Below are 16248 nucleotides of genomic sequence, written 5' to 3'. Positions count from 1 at the left end.
AACTGTGCCATCTTCCCCAACGAAGATACATGAGGAGAACAAATACACCCACCCCACCCCAAAGAAGACAACCCAACCTGTAGCACTGTCTCAGATCCACATAAGGAGTAGCTCTCTCCTGTGATTGCTTCAATCTGTTGTCTCTCTTGGCTCAGTGGTAGAGCATCTGCTTGGTAAGCAGAAGGTCCCGGGTTCAATCCCCGGCATCTCCAACTCAAAAGGGTCCAGGCAAGTAGGTGTGGAAAACCTCAGCTTGAGACCCTGGAGAGCCGCTCCTAGTCTGAGTAGATAAGACTGACTTGGATGAACCGAGGGTCTGATTCAGTAGAAGGTAGCTTCATATGTTCATATGTTCCACCTTCTGAACTCCAGCCTCCAAAGTGGGTTTCTGGAGCCTCAGCATTTGCAGGGTCTCCCTTTCCAAACCTTGCTGGCATTCCAAAAGCTGGACAGAGGTTTCCAGCAGTCAAGGTAACATCTCCAGCCTAGGGCGAAGAATTGCAAAACGCATAAAACAATAAAATGTTCTGAAGGGAAATCCAAATATAACATTATTGATATACAAATGTTGTCATTCTGGATCGTTTGTTTGTAGAAGAAGATATTGGATTTATATCCCGCCCTCCACTCCAAAGAGTCTCAGAGCGGCTCACAATCTCCTTTCCCTTCCTCCCCCACAACAAACACCCTGTGAGGTGGGTGGGGCTGGAGAGGGCTCTCACAGCAGCTGCCCTTTCAAGGACAACCTCTGCCAGAGCTATGGCTGACCCAAGGCCATTCCAGCAGGTGCAAGTGGAGGAGTGGGGAATCAAACCCGGTTCTCCCAGATAATAGTCCGCACACTTAACCACTACACCAAACTGGCTCTATAAGTTTGTATAAAATAATGTATTTTAGCTTACAAATGCTTCAAGTTTTTAGAAAATTGGTTTACATTTAAATAATCAGGGCATGATGAACTAAGAGAAGGACAGCAGTGGTGAAGAAAATTATGATAACGAGGATAATAATAACAGGGCTAAGGAAATAATGCTATTAAGTTGCGTTTAAGAATTGATAATTGAATGCATCATAGTGTTATCTATGAAACTGCGATTATGGAAGGGGAGATCTCTATGCGTATAAGGGAGAGAGGAAATGCAAAATGAATATAACAACATCCTATCTGGAAGAACAGGTTAACTAAGGAAATAATGTAATGTTTAAGTGAAATCAGAAGACTGGATTTGTAACAATATGATGATAACTGAATGTACTGTCAGTGTTTAGTATGAGCTGTGTTGAAACCGCAATTGTAAAGGGGGACATCAGAACACTTATGTATATTCATATTTTGCTATATTTTTTAATCTACTAGTTTCTGTTTTATTCTTTTGTCTTTTTTCCCTTTTATTTCTTTTCCTAAGTTGTAAAACTAAATAAAATTCTTGGAAGGAGGAAGAGGAGAAGTAACATCTTCAACCCTCAGATCCTACTGATGGAATATCCTCTGCCCATTTTGGACCAAGGGCGGCCAAACTTGTTTAATGTAGGAGCCACATAGAATAGATGCCAGATTTTTGAGAGCCGCAAGACAAGAACCTCAGATTTTGAGAGCTGCAAGAGAGGAAGGAAGGAGAGGTGGAAAGAAAGCAACTTTAAATGCATTCTCCAAGCTGCTAGCTGGTTTGGCTTGGAGAAATGATTTAAAGAGAGAAATGCCGACTCCAAGCTGGCCGATGGGGTGGTGGGGGCTTTGAGAGCCACAAAATATGTGTGAAAGAGCCACATGGGGTTCCTGAGCCACAGTCTGGCCACCCTTGTTCTGGACTATGGACTATTAGGATGCTTTCAGCAGATAAGTGAATCCATGCTCATGCAGTTTTGATCCCTCACAGCCTTTTCTCTGTCGAGGTAACGATTAAAATCTGAGGGGTCTATGTCCATTCATAGCCATCAATGCACTTGGAAGAAGTTTGAGTGTATTCTGTATTTAGGTAAAGACAGGGCTTTTTTTGTAGCTGCAACTCCTTTGCATATTAGGCCACACACCCCTGATGTAGCCAATCCTCCAAGAGCTTCCAGTAGGCCGTGTAAGAACAGCCCTGTAAACTCTTGGAGGATTGCCTACACCAGGGGTGTGTGGCCTAATATGCAAAGGCGTTCCAGCTACAAAAAAAGGTTCCTGGGTAAAGATAATTTTATCAAACCGCGAGTGGAAAAGAAGTCTCCACCTCTGTCTCCGAAACAGATTCACTCACGTCAATGGGTTTTGATAGAATATGACATTCACAAAAAAAAAAAAAAACCAATTTGGAAATGGCAAGAAAGAATGCAAATTGCTGTTTTCGAGGAACAAAAGTGTGTTGAACAGACATGGTTATCAATTGCAGTTATCCCTACTTCCCCATAGTCCCAAACTGGAGGTGTGCATCTGAAAAGGAAAAATCCCCTTGATGTTCCAGGACAGGGAAACACAATCCTAGTTCAGATGCAGATGTTTGCAATAGAGAACTTTCGCCCTGCAAGGTTCTGTTTTCAATCTGCATATGACAGGAAACTCAGATTTGAAATGAATAGAAAGAACAGAGGGACCGTAATGGATGATAAAACAACAGCATGTAGGAAAGATGTCCTTCTCAACTTTCTTCTCCCCAGAAATTACAGATGGAATTGAGAGATTCCAGCAATGGCGAGCTGCTGTGACATCGCACTGCACAACTGTTTGCAAATGTACAATTTGTTCAGGGCCCATGCGCTTAACTCCTTTGGAATCTGGACATCTGAAAGATGTGCCTTTGAATCTCCTCTGAGCGATCGTCTGCACAGAAGTTGCGGTCAACTGTATAACGATCTAAGGATGAGTCTTCTTGTTACAAAGCCCTTGTGTTTGTTGGGAGGCACACAACTCCCATAATATGCCAGATGCCAAGTCCTCGTCTCATTCCCCCAACAAACAAAAGAACTCTAATGTGAAGATGGGCCTTAAACATGTTATTAATCCAGAGGGGTGGCTGCATTATTCTGTCCCACCAAAATAAATCACCCTGAAGACTAGAACTTCACCCACTGATTTCTCCTTGGTCGGTTATTGAGGGACTGATTTCTTCTTGGTCGGTTATTGTTTCACATGGACCTCTGTTTGTAAAATCTCCCCATTCCCATCTTCCTGAAGCTTTTAATGTTATGTATAAATGCATTTCCTGTGGATGTACAATCTGATGCAGAGGTGACCAAACTGTTTCACATATATTGTGTGACTCTTGAAGTCCCTGCTGCCCCCTCAGCTGGCTTGGAGAAGGCATTTCTCTCTTTAAATGCATTCTCCAAGCCAAGCCAGCCAGTGGCTTGGAGAATGCATTTAAAGTTGTTTTCTTTCCACCCCTCCCATCTCTATCTATCTATCTATCTATCTATCTATCTATCTATCTATCTATCTATCTATCTATCTATCTATCTATCTATCTATCTATCTATCTATCTGTCTGTCTGTCTGTCTGTCTGTCTGTCTGTCTGTCTGTCTGTCTGTCTGTCTGTCTGTCTGTCTGTCATCTTCCTTCCTTCCTTCCTTCCTGTTGTAGTAGTTAAGTGATCGGACTCTTATCTGGAAGAAACGGGTTTGATTCCCCACTGCTCCACTTGTAGCTGTTGGAATAGCCTTGGGTCAGTCATATTTCTTGTAGGAGTTGTCCTTGAAAGGGCAGCTGCTGTAAGAGCTCTCTCAACCCCATCTACCTCACAGGGTGTCTGTTGTGGGGGGAGGGGGAAGGCAAAAAAGATTGTGACCACTCTGAGAATAGGGCAGGATATAAATCCAATAGCTTCTCCTTCCTTCCTTCCTTCCTTCCTTCCTTCCTTCCTTCCTTCCTTCCTTCCTTCCTTCCTTCCTTCCTTCCTTCCTTCCTTCCTCTCAACCATCTGATGTTTATTCTATGCAGCTCTTGCGTCTAGGAAGTTTGGCCACCCCTGCTCCAATGCATCTGACGAAGTGAGCTCTGAGTCACGAATGCTTATGCTGGAACAAATTAAAATACCAGTTTTATTCGTCATTAAATGTATTTCAACACATTCTTGGCTTCCCTTGAAGGCCAAGGCTAACCTGATCTCATCAGAACTCAAGGGAAGTAGGTTTGCCCCTACTTAATATTTGGAAGGGAGACCACCAAGGAAGTCCAGGATCACTATGTCCAGGCAGACCATGCAAACCTCCTCTGGACATCTCTGGCCTTGAAACTCCCAAGGAGTTGCTATTAATCCAGTGGTTCTTGGACAGCAGTTTCCACCACCAATTCTTTGCTTATATGTAAATACATTTCAGGAGGACCCCGATGTCTGTGAATGCTCCAAATGCCTCTGCTGGGAGGCTACATCAGGGGAAGGAGCTCATTTGCATATTGGGCAGGGGTGGAATTCTAGCAGGAGCTCCTTTGCATATTAGGCCACACACCCCTGATGTAGCCAATCCTCCAAGAGCTTACCAAAAAGAGCCTTGTAAGTTCCAGGAGGATTGGCAACATCAGGGGTGTGTGGCCTAATAGGCAAACGAGTTCCTGCTAGAATTCCACCCCTGGTATTAGGCCACACCCCCTGATGCCAAGCCAGCCAGAACGGCATTCCTGCTCAAAAAAAAGCCCTGAGCATTAAAAAATTTAGAGATTCTGGAGCTCTGCTCCTGTGAGCTCCCACCCAAAATGAGACCTGCTGAGAAGACAATACTGACTATGAGGAAGAAGAAGACGGTAGATTTATACCCCGCCCTTCTCTCTGGATCAAAGTCTCAGAGCGCCTTACAATCTCCTATATCTTTCCCCCTCCCACAACAGACACCCTGTGAGGTGGGTGGGGCTGAGAGAGCTCTCACAGAAGCTGCCCTTTCAAGCAAAAGCTATGGCTGACCCAAGGCTATTCCAGCAGCTGCAAGTGGAGGAGTGGGAGATCAAACCCAGTTCTCCCAGATAAGAGTCCGCACACTTAACCACTACACCAAACTACAAGGGTCTGAGTTATTATGAGGCAGGTTCATGTGAGTTCATATGTGTACCTCAGGCAGGGTCTTTCCCTGAGCCATCCCTGGGCTCCTACGTTGGAGTAATGCAGTCAGTAGCAGTCAGAGACACTTCTGTGACAGACAAGCTTAGTACAAGAATACCGGCTGCGCTTTGTACTTACATTAAAGGCTGCCGTTCCAAAGCCATCTGGGGCATGAAAGGCAAAGAAGAGGCTTACACGGCCTCCCAGGAATGTTCTGGAATTGTTTGGAGCAGAAGGCACGCCATTAGCAGACCAATTAAAACCAGCCAGAAGTGACATCATTTCCTTGGGTGAAATAATTTCCATCCCCCAGGTGAAGAACAATTAACAAGACACGCTAGCAGTCCCTCAGGGGTCGGTGAGCCAATGCAGAAGGGGACAGTTTTGAAATCCCCCATCTCCTTTTCGGGGTGCCACCTGGCCTGGAGAAAAATGTTCAGTCCTTTGAATAGGGACTTGATGGGACGTGGCTCTGACTGGGAAGAAAGGTGGGATGTGGTAAGTGTTGTAAATAAAAAGCACGTTATTTACTGAGGGGGGAGTTATTTACCTGTTTCTCATGAAGTTTCAGCCTCTTCCTTGTGGGGGTTTTGCACCTGACCAGCGACATTTAAAGGAGAGGCCGGCTCCACGTGTTGGGTCACAGTCAGGCCTGGCCCTGTCACTAGGCAATCTAGGTGGTTGCCTAGGGCGCCAGCCTTCTGGGGGTGCTAAAATGGCCCCCCCGGTGATGTTTTCAGGGCAGAAATTAGCCTTGCCTAGGGTGCCAGACAGTCTAGGGCTGGCCCTGGCCAAGGGATTTAAGCCCTGTGAATCCATGGTTAGAGGGGGCAGCTGGGGAAATGCTGAGGAAGGTTGGCTGAAACAGGGAGAACCGATCCATTGTGAGAGATGCAGTTTGTAGTGGAACCCAAGGCTTTTTTTTTTGAGCAGGAACGCACAGGAACATAGTTCCAGCTGGTTTACATAAGAACATAAGAGAAGCCATGCTGGATCAGGCCAACGGCCCATCCAATCCAACACTCAAGTGCCATCAGGAGGTCCACCAGCGGGACTAGAAGCCCTCCCATTGTGCCCCCCCCAAACACAATACAGAGCATCACTGCCCCAGACAGTGAGTTCCAATAATAAGCTGTGGCTAATAGCCACTGATGGACCTCTGCTCCATATGCTTATCCAATCCCCTCTTGAAACTGGCTATGCTTGTAACTGCCACCACCTCCTGTAGCAGTGAATTCCACATGTTAATCACCCTTTGGGTGAAGCACTTCCTTTTATCAGTTCTAACCCGACTGCTCAGCAATTTCATTGAACGCCCACGAGTTCTCGTATTGTGAGAAAGGGAGAAAAGGACTTCTTTCTCTTCCTTCTCTATCCCATGCATAATCTGGTAAACCTTGATGTCAGGAGGTATGGCCTAATATGCAAATGAGTCCCTGCTGGGCTTTTCCTACAAAAAAGCCCTTTGTGAAACAGTGGTGACATCGGGGATGGTGCCTAATATGCAAATGAGTTCCTGCTGGGATTTTTCTACAAACAAAGTCCTGGTGGAACCCTTGAATAAAACACCAGGAGGGAAGGTTCCGGGAGTGTCATCTCGTTCTTTGTCAAACCTCCATTAAAGAGAAAGGCCATTTTTTCCTTCAGGCCTGTTGGAAATTCTACTCCTGGATTCTTTAAACTTCCAGGGGCTTTGAGCAGCTTCCCCCCTCGCCTCCATTTTTACTTATTCAGAATATATCTGCCCCACCTTCCCAAGAAAGGTTATGCTGTTACATTCTAACAATAAAATGATCAGAAACAGGGTGCTTTTTTGGAGCAGGAATGCGAACACTGTTCCAGCTGGCTTGGCACCAGGAGGTGTGGCCTAATATGCAAATGAATTCCCTGCTGGGCTTTTTCTACAAAAAAAGCCCTGTGTGAAACAATGGTGATGTCATGGGGTGTGGCCTAATATGCAAATGAATTCCCTGCTGGGCTTTTTCTACAAAAAGCTCTGTGTGAAACAATGGTGCTGTAATGGGGGTGTGGTCTAATATGCAAATGAATTCCCTGCTGGGCTTTTTCTACAAAAAAGCCCAGTGTGAAACAATGGTGATGTCATGGGGTGTGGCTTAATATGCAAATGAGTTCCCCACTGGCTTTTTTGTAGACACAATGGTGATGTCATGGGGTGTGGCCTAATATGCAAATGAGTTCGCCGCTGATTTTTGTGTGTGTGAAACAATGGTGATGTCATGGGGGGGGTGTCCTAATATGCAAATGAGTTCACTGCTGAGCTTTTTCTACAAAAAAAGTCCTGTGTGAAACAATGAGCCACTTCGGTGGGAAGGGCGGGATATAAATTGAAATAAACTTGAAAGTTGAAACTTGATGTCAGGGGGTGTGGCCTAATAGCTGGAAGCCTGGAAACCCTATTTCGTGGGATTGACTTGCATAGCTGGTACGTAAAAGGTAAAGGTAGTCCCCTGTGCAAGCACCAGTGGTTTCCGACTCTGGGGTGATGTCACATCACGACGTTTTCACAGGGTGGTTTGCCATTGCCTTCCCCAGTCATCTACCCTTTCCCCCCAGCGAGCTGGGGACTCATTTTACCTGGTATGTAGGCCCCTTTAATTGTCTATGATCAGCAATTTAGTGCAGCCCATGCGTTGGCTAGAAACAGGTAGTGAAGGGCAGGGTATAATAAATCCAATTTCTTCTCCTCCTCCTCCTCCTCCTTTTTCTTCTTCTTCTTCCTCCTCCACGGAGGACAGTCAAACCAAAGAACTATGTGCCTGTTGCTGGTTTCGGACTACTTTTTCAGCTTATAGAAATGATCTCTCTCAAGCCTTTGTGGCATAACGATGCTGTGTACACTTGTGTGACCCCTGCAATCTGTTAACTACAAGCAACAAAAGGCGGAGGAATGATGTCACAGCAGTTTTAAAATGCCGCCAGGAGATAAAAGTTTCGGAGTATCAAACCAGAGAAAGCAATTACCAAGCATTGTGAAGATCTGGCTTGCTGACATCCATGGCTTGCTTGGATTTCAGGCGCGATGGCTCAGGAGGCTGAACATCTGTACAACACATCTGTACAACACAACAAGGCCTACGCTGGCCAAGTTTGGCTGCTGCAGAATCACATGGGGAACACAGGCATGCCGTGGCATCTGGAGGTAGTTGTGTGTGTGTGTGTTTTTACATGTGATGGAGAAAAAAAGACCGAGCAAGGCACTTATGTATTTATTTAAGTCACTTCCCTCCTACTTTTCTAAACAGTGGCTAACAGCCATCTACTTATTTCATTTCCCCCTCATTTTTATGTGTGTGCGTGCAAGTGTGTGCGTGCAACTGGAAGTCATGGTGACCTCTGGTGACTGACCCCTCCTGGGAGCCTGGAAGATATTCAGAGAAGTAGCCAATTAAAGCCTGCCCCTTCCTTCCTGACTGCAGGTATTCCGAGAAGGCTTGCCAGTCCTCAGTGGTGAGCAGGGGATCCCCTCATCTGGAGGCCCTCCTCCCACTTCAGAGAATTCAGAAAGCAGGGGTGGAGGGAAATGTCTGTTGGGTGGCTCAGTGGTAGAGCATCTGCTTGGGAAGCAGAAGGTCCCAGGTTCAATCCCCGGCATCTCCAAAAAAAAAGGGTCCAGGCAAATAGGTGTGAAAAACCTCAGCTTGAGACCCTGGAGAGCCGCTGCCAGTCTGAGAAGACAATACTGACTTTGATGGACCGAGAGTCTGATTCAGTAGAAGGCAGCTTCATATGTTCATATGTTCATTGCAGAATATTTTGGCGAGGGACGGTGGCTCAGTGGTAGAGCATCTGCTTGGGAAGCAGAAGGTCCCAGGTTCAATCCCCAGCATCTCCAAAAAAAAGGGCCCAGGCAAATAGGTGTGAAAAACCTCAGCTTGAGACCCTGGAGAGCCGCTGCCAGTCTGAGAAGACAATACTGACTTTGATGGACCAAGGGTCTGATTCAGTAGAAGGCAGCTTCATATGTTCATATGTTCACTCCACTATACCCTATAGAGACCGCTCCCCATAAGATATAATGGAGACTTGAACTGTGGATATCGGCGGGGGGGAGGGCTGTTTTTTGAGGCAGAGATACTAAATTTTCAGCATAGCATCTGGTGCCTCTCCTCTAAACAACCCCCCAAGTTTCAAAAAGATTGGACCAGAGGGCCCAATTCAATGAGACCTCAAAGAAGGTGCCCCTGTCTTTCATTATTTCCAAGTGGAGGGAAGGCATTTAAAAGGTGCGTGCTCCCTTTAAATGTGTTGGCCAGCACTCCTTCTGATGTTCAAACACGCTTGTCGCAACCTTGCTCCTGGCTCCATCCCCAATGTCTCCTTTCCCCCACTCCCAAAATCCCCAGATATTTCTTGAATTGGACTGGCAACCCTAATTCCAAGGAGGTCTCCCAACCAAATACTAACCAGAGTGGACCCTGCTTAACTTCTAAGATCTGATGAGACTGGGCTTGCCTGGCCTATCCAAGTCAAGGGGCAGCCATTGATTGATTGAGTAATTGATTGATTGATTCAGTTGTTATCCCACCCCTTTCCCTCGCTAAGCAGGGCTCGGGGTGTCTTCTGACAATCGAACAGGCAGTAAAATCAGAACCACGGTTTAAAACCAAACCTTACAGTTAAAATCAATCGATCAACGCGTATCAGGTGACGCCCCAGCAAATCTAAGAGGGCAGCCAGCACAGCACAGCAAAATTCACAGCCCAACAATAGCGAGGCCAAGTGCTCTTTTTAGCCACCAGACACTTGGTGGAACATTTCAGTCTTACAGGCCCTACGGACGAACAGGGCTCGAGCGTCACTAGATGGGGGCTCCATCAGGTTGAGGCCACAGCTGAAAAGGCCCTGGCCTTAGCTGAGGACAGCCGGACTGTTCTGGGACCAGGGGCTATCAACAAATTACTACTAGATGAGTGCAATGCTCTCTGAGGGGTGTATAAAGAGAGGTGATCTAATAGATACAACGGTCTCAGACCATTTAGGGAATTGAAGGAAGTACCAAAACATTGAACCTGCTTCAATCTGTAGCTAGTGCAGCTGGTAGAGAACAGGTTGTATATGAGCTCTCAGGGGGAGGGGTGTCTCAGAAAGGGTCTGCGCCACTGCATTCTGGACCAGTTGAAGTTTCTGGAGCAAGTTCAAGGGGTAGCCCTGTGTAGTCTAGTCTACAGTAGTCTAGTTGCAGTAGTCTAGTCTAGAGATGACTGTTGCATGGATCACTGTGTGGGCAGGACAGGTAAAGAATCAATTGCCGGGCTTGGTGACGATAGAAGAATGTTGTTCTGGCCATACCTGTGACCTGAGCCTCCAATGGAAGCCAGGCATCAAGCATCACCAGGGGTGAAATTCTAGCAGAAGCTAGGGGAGGGACGGTGGCTCAGTGGTAGAGCATCTGCTTGGTAAGCAGAAGGTCCCAGGTTCAATCCACGGCATCTCCAAAAAAGGGTCCAGGCAAACAGGTGTGAAAAACATCAGCTTGAGACCCTGGAGAGCCGCTGCCAGTCTGAGAAGACAATACTGACTTTGATGGGTCAAGTGTCTGATTCAGTATAAGGCAGCTTCATATGTTCATATATGTTCAAGCTCATTTGCATATTAGGCCACACACCCCTGATGTAGCCAATCCTCCAAGAGCTTACAAAAAAGGCTCCTGGAGGATTGGCTACATCAGGGGTGTGTGGCCTAATATGCAAACGAGCTCTTGCTAGAATTCCACCCCTGAGCATCACACCCCAACTTCTGGCAGAGGGAGCTGATACTAGCTGTGTACCGTCAAGACCAGGAAACTCCCCACCAACCTAGCTACAGGACCTCCCTCTTCAGTGGGTTCAAATTCAGATGCCTCTGTTTCAACTATCCTATCACAGCCTCTAGACAACTGGCCAGATCTCCTGGAATGGTATCTGGTCAGCCATCCATTAACACATATGGTTGGGTGTCATCTGCATTTTGATGCCCCACTAGCCCAAAACGCCTGACTAATTGGGCGAGGGGACGCATATAGATGTCGAACAGCTTTGAGGAGAGGATCAATCCCTGCACACTATCAAGTGTCATGATGAGACCCTTTCCCCTAGCACCACCCTCTGTCCCTGCCCTTGAAGAAAGGATCACAACTGTTGCAGGGCTGTCCCAAGTAATTCAATGGCAGCAAGGCAGTGGGGTCAACAAGTCATGGTTGACCTGTGTCAAACACAGCCAACAGATCTGACAACAATGGTAGTGATACCCTCCCCCCAATCTGATTGTCTGTGCAGATTCTGTAAGGATGACCAACATTGTCCCCATCCCATGGCCAAGTCAGAAGCTGGACTGAAACAGGTCCAAGGTTGATGTGTCTTCCAGGGCGGCCTGCAGCTCTTCAACTGCTACCTATTCAACCACCTGTTCAACTACCTTTCCCAGGAATGGTATGTTTGAAACTGGGCAGTAGTTAGCCAGATCAGAAGGATCTAGCAATGGTTTCTTAGAATCATAGAGTTGGAAGAGACCTCCAGGGCCATCTAGTCCAACCCCCTGCACAATGCAGGAACCTCACCACCACTTCCTTCAACCTTCCCAGGACGACCCTTGAACTCAGGGGTAGATTAATAATGTCTTCCAGGAAAGTTTGTGCCCTCCCTGCACCACTGGCCTTAAATAGCCAGGAAGAGCATAGATCAAGGGGACAAGTGGAGGTTTAAGTGGAGCATAGATCAAGTGGACAAGTGGAGAGCCAGTTTGGTGTAGTGGGTAAGTGTGTGGACTCTTATCTGGGAAAACCGGGTTTGATTCCCCACTCCTCCACTTGCACCTGCTAGAATGGCCTTGGGTCAGCCATAGCTCTTGCAGGAGTTGTCCTTGAAAGGGCAGCTTCTGGGAGAGCCCTCTCAGCCCCACCCACCTCACAAGGTATCTGTTGTGGGGGAGGAAGATAAAGGAGATTGTAAGCTGCTCTGAGTCTCTGATTCAGAGATAAGGGCGGGGTATAAATCTGCAGTGTTCTTCTTTTTAACAGCTGATGGGATACTGTTGACATCAGTCGGAGTGTGCTGACTGAACTGATCTAACATTGAACACAAATATTATGAACATAGTTTCATATAAACACTGAACATATGAACATATGAAGCTGCCTTATACTGAATCAGACCCTTGGTCCATCAAAGTCAGTATTGTCTACTCAGACTGGCAGCGGCTCTCCAGGGTCTCAAGCTGAGGTTTTTCACACCTTTTTGCCTGGACCCTTTTTTGGAGATGCCGGGGATTGAACCTGGGACCTTCTGCTTACCAAGCAGATGCTCTACCACTGAGCCACCGTCCCTCCACTATAAAACAGGGGTCTCAAACGTATGTATGTGGAATGGGACTGGCCCATCCAGGGCACTTATCCAGCCCACAAACAACTGGTTATTACCTTTATTGTCAGATGACAAAGGTTAGGCATTATGTCCCTGTATGTCTCAGTGCCAATGCAAAATGGAGGGCAGTAGAGGGCAGACATCAGGGAGATAATGTCAGGAGTGGGGCACCCCAATCCAGACATAAGTGGCGGCTGGCCGTAGCATAGCTGCAGCACCGCTAGTAGACTTCCTGAGGACTTCGGCATGCTGGAGCGTGGTGAGGGGAGAGGCGTAGATTGCCAGGTCGACTCAGCCTTCCACCCTTCCGAGGTGGGTAAAATGAGTACCCAGCATGCCGGGGAGAAAGTGTAGATGACTGGGGAAGGCAAAGGCAAACCACCCTGTAAAAAAGTCTGCCGTGAAAATGTAGTGAAAGCAACGTCACCCCAGAGTCGGAAAACAACTGGTGCTTGCATAGGGGACTACCTTGACCTTTACCTGACATTACATTTTATAGCTCACATGGCCCAACTCAGCAATGTGGCATTTCTGTCAGATCTGGCCCTTGTAACAAATGAGTTTGATACCTCTGCAAACCACACAACATAAGCATGTGGAAGGAAAGCAGTGGAACCACGAAATAATAATGGTAGTAGAAGAAGAGAGGAGCTGGTTTTTATACTCTACTTTTCTCTACCCCAAGGAGATCAAAGCGGCTTACAATCGTCTTCCCTTCCCCTCCCCGCATCAGGCACCTTGCGAGGTAGGTGGAGCTGAGAGAGCTCTGAGAGAGCTGTGAATGGCCTAAGGTCACCCAGCTGGCTTCCTGTGGAGGAGGAGTGGGGAATCAAACCCAGCTCTCCAGATGAGAGCCTGCCACTCTTAACCACTATATTACACCGGTTCTCTACCACATCAGCATGCTGGTGGGGTTTCTTTAAATGTTTTAAGGACTTCCCTGAAGTGCAACAACGGCAGTTCTCCCTGTGGGTCCCACAGCCAACAAGAACAGCGATCTCTTCCAGTACCTCAGACTGTAGTTAAAGTGGAAGAGCGGCTGTGTCTCAGTGGAAGAGCCTCTGCTTGGCATGCATAAGGTCCCAGGTTCAATTCCTGGCATCTCCAGTTAGAAGGAACAGGCAGTTAGGTGATATGAAAGACCTCTGCCTGAGAGACCCCGAAGAGCTGTTGCCGGTCTGAACATCTGAGCTTAGCACAGAGACATTTTGAATCTGACAAAGGGTAACCCCTAATGGAAGACTGTTGGTCTCTGAGGCGCCAACTGCAACTGTCTATACTACAATTGTAAAAGCTGGAGAGTGTCTAAATATAAATTTGAAGGAAATACTGGGCATTCCGTTATTGAATTCAAGGCTTTACCTAGTATACTGCAGCCCGAAGAAGGTGAATGAAATGGATAGTTCCCTAGGCAATCCGTTGCAGCTGCTGTTGCTGTAACCTCAATCCTCTATTGTAATTTTGCCAGTGTTGTTAAAATCTGGCATTTAGCGTGTAGTGTTTTTTGTCAATGATATTGATAATAAATTGTTTGTTTCAAAATACAGAGTAGCAAGCCAAGACTTGTATCTTGTTGCATTTATACTGTTTCCCCCCCCCCCCCTTTTGTTATAATACTACCTAAAGGCTAGCAATCCTGTGCCCTCAGTACTGAATTTGGATAGAACCAGAGTTTTTTGTTTGTTTTTTAGCAGGAACTCCTTTGCACATTAAGCCACCTCCCCTGATACAGCCAATACTCCAAGAAAGCAGGGAGGGGGAGGGAAATGTCTGCTGGGCACTCCATTATTCCTTATGGAGACCGATTCCCATAAGTATAATGGAGAATTGATCCACAGGTATATGGAATGGGGGTGGAGCTGTTTTTGTTTTTGTTTAGATAGAGGCACCAGATTTTCCGCATAGCATCCGGTGCCTCTCCTCAAAACACCCTCCAAGTTTCAAAGAGATTGGGCCAGGAGGTCCAATTCTATGAGTGCCCCTAGCCTTCATTATTTCCAATAAAGCAAAGCTCTGCCTTCATTATTTCCAATTTGAAAGGCGTGTAAATGTGATGGCCAGAACTGCCTTTGGAGTTCAGTTATGCTTATCGCAACCTTGCTTCTGGCTACACTCCCAAAGTCTCCTGGCTCCATCTTCAAAATCCCCAGATATTTCTTGAATTGGACTTGGCGACCCACAGTAAGTTCTTGGAGAATTGGCTGCATCAGGGGTGTGGCATGTGGCCTAAAATGCTACAAAAAAAATTGTTGGATGGAACAATCACCTTATTGAAGCCATGGCAAGCATACTCACCAGTGTTCTTTGGAATTCCCTTGTTGTGCAGGGGTGGCCAACGGTAACTCTCCAGATGTTTTTTGCCTACAACTCCCATCAGCCCCAGCATGGCCCATGGCTGGGGCTGATGGGAGTTGTAGGCAAAAACATCTGGAGTTACCATTGGCCACCCCTGTAAATGTATTGTGTGTGAAGGCATGCCTGGACATGTTGGGTGTAGGGTCCTGAATTGAGGCACAACACAATAGACTTAGAGGATTCAAAGATCTGCATCCCGATTGGCTACATAATTCAAACTGGCCAATTGGGAGGCAGTATCAGAGGATCCTAGGATCTGCCAATGAGGATGCATATGCTAATGAGGGATCCAAAAAGGGCAATCACAGGAGGGTTTCTGCTTCTTGGGGGCTGGGTTTCTCCTGCCCCAACTGTATATATTGCCACATGTTCTGGGGCTTGGCGGTAGTTTTGTAGTCACTTAGCAAACATGCTGAATCACTAATAAAGAGCTTTAATCACTTTGCAAGAGCCTCCTCATGCATCAGACCCAGTATTTAACGCTTGTCTTGTGCAATGCCCAGCAGCTGAAGACACCTAAGGATCTCCTGTATTATAGAAGAACATTTATGCTCTCTCAGTTACATTATTTTCTTCAGCTATACTGGAAGGCCAATTCCCAGGCATGGAGTACTCTGACAGAGTTCATAAATGTTCATCTCATCATCTAGGGTTGCCAAGTCCAATTCAAGAAATATCTGGGGACTTTGGGGGTGGAGCCAGGAGACATTAGGGGTGGAGCCAAGATCAAGGCTGTGACAAGCATAATTGAACGCCAAAGGGAGTTCTGGCCATCACATTTAAAGGGACCTTTTCATTTCCTTCCTTCCATAGGAAATAATGAAGGATAGAGGCACCTTCTTTGGGGGCTCATAGAATTGGACCCCCTGGTCCAATCGTTTTGAAACTTGGAGGGTATTTTGGGGAGAGGCACTAGATGCTATACTGAAAATTTGGTGCCTCTACCCCAAAAAACAGCCCCCCCCAGAGCCCCAGATACCCGTGGATCAATTCTCCATGATTTTCTATGGGAATAAATCTCCATAGGGAATAATAGAGTTCCCAGAAGACATTTTCCGCCCCTCCCCCCCGCTTTCTGACGAACCTGAAGCAGGTGCAGGGTCTCCAAACCGGGGCATCCCCTGCCCCCACCTGGGGATTGGCAACCCTATCATCATCTCAGGTTCTTAGAATATCTTTTATTAGAATGTGAAATCCGGTCTGATTTGAGAGAAACACTATTTGTCCTCCCTCTTATTAGGTTATGTCACTTTATCATCTCATAAAATTACCTGGGTTTTCCTTATACTTGAGAAGTGGTTAAATATTCAGTTGCAGTGATTGCCTGTAAGAAGGTTGGGTCCTGATCTATTTAAGACCTTTGAGTCAAAAGCATTAGAGAAGGTGCAGAGAAGGGCAACTAGAATGATTAAAGGGCTGGAGCACTTTCCCTATGAAGAAAGGTTGAAACGCTTGGGACTCTTTAGCTTGGAGAAACGTCGACTGCGGGGTGACATGATAGAGGTTTACAAGATAATGCATGGAA

This window comes from Heteronotia binoei, chromosome 4 (genome assembly GCF_032191835.1).
Source record: "Heteronotia binoei isolate CCM8104 ecotype False Entrance Well chromosome 4, APGP_CSIRO_Hbin_v1, whole genome shotgun sequence".
Lineage (NCBI taxonomy): Eukaryota > Metazoa > Chordata > Lepidosauria > Squamata > Gekkonidae > Heteronotia > Heteronotia binoei.
The sequence above is the reverse complement of the archived record's forward strand: the minus strand, read 5'-3'. Positions refer to the sequence as shown.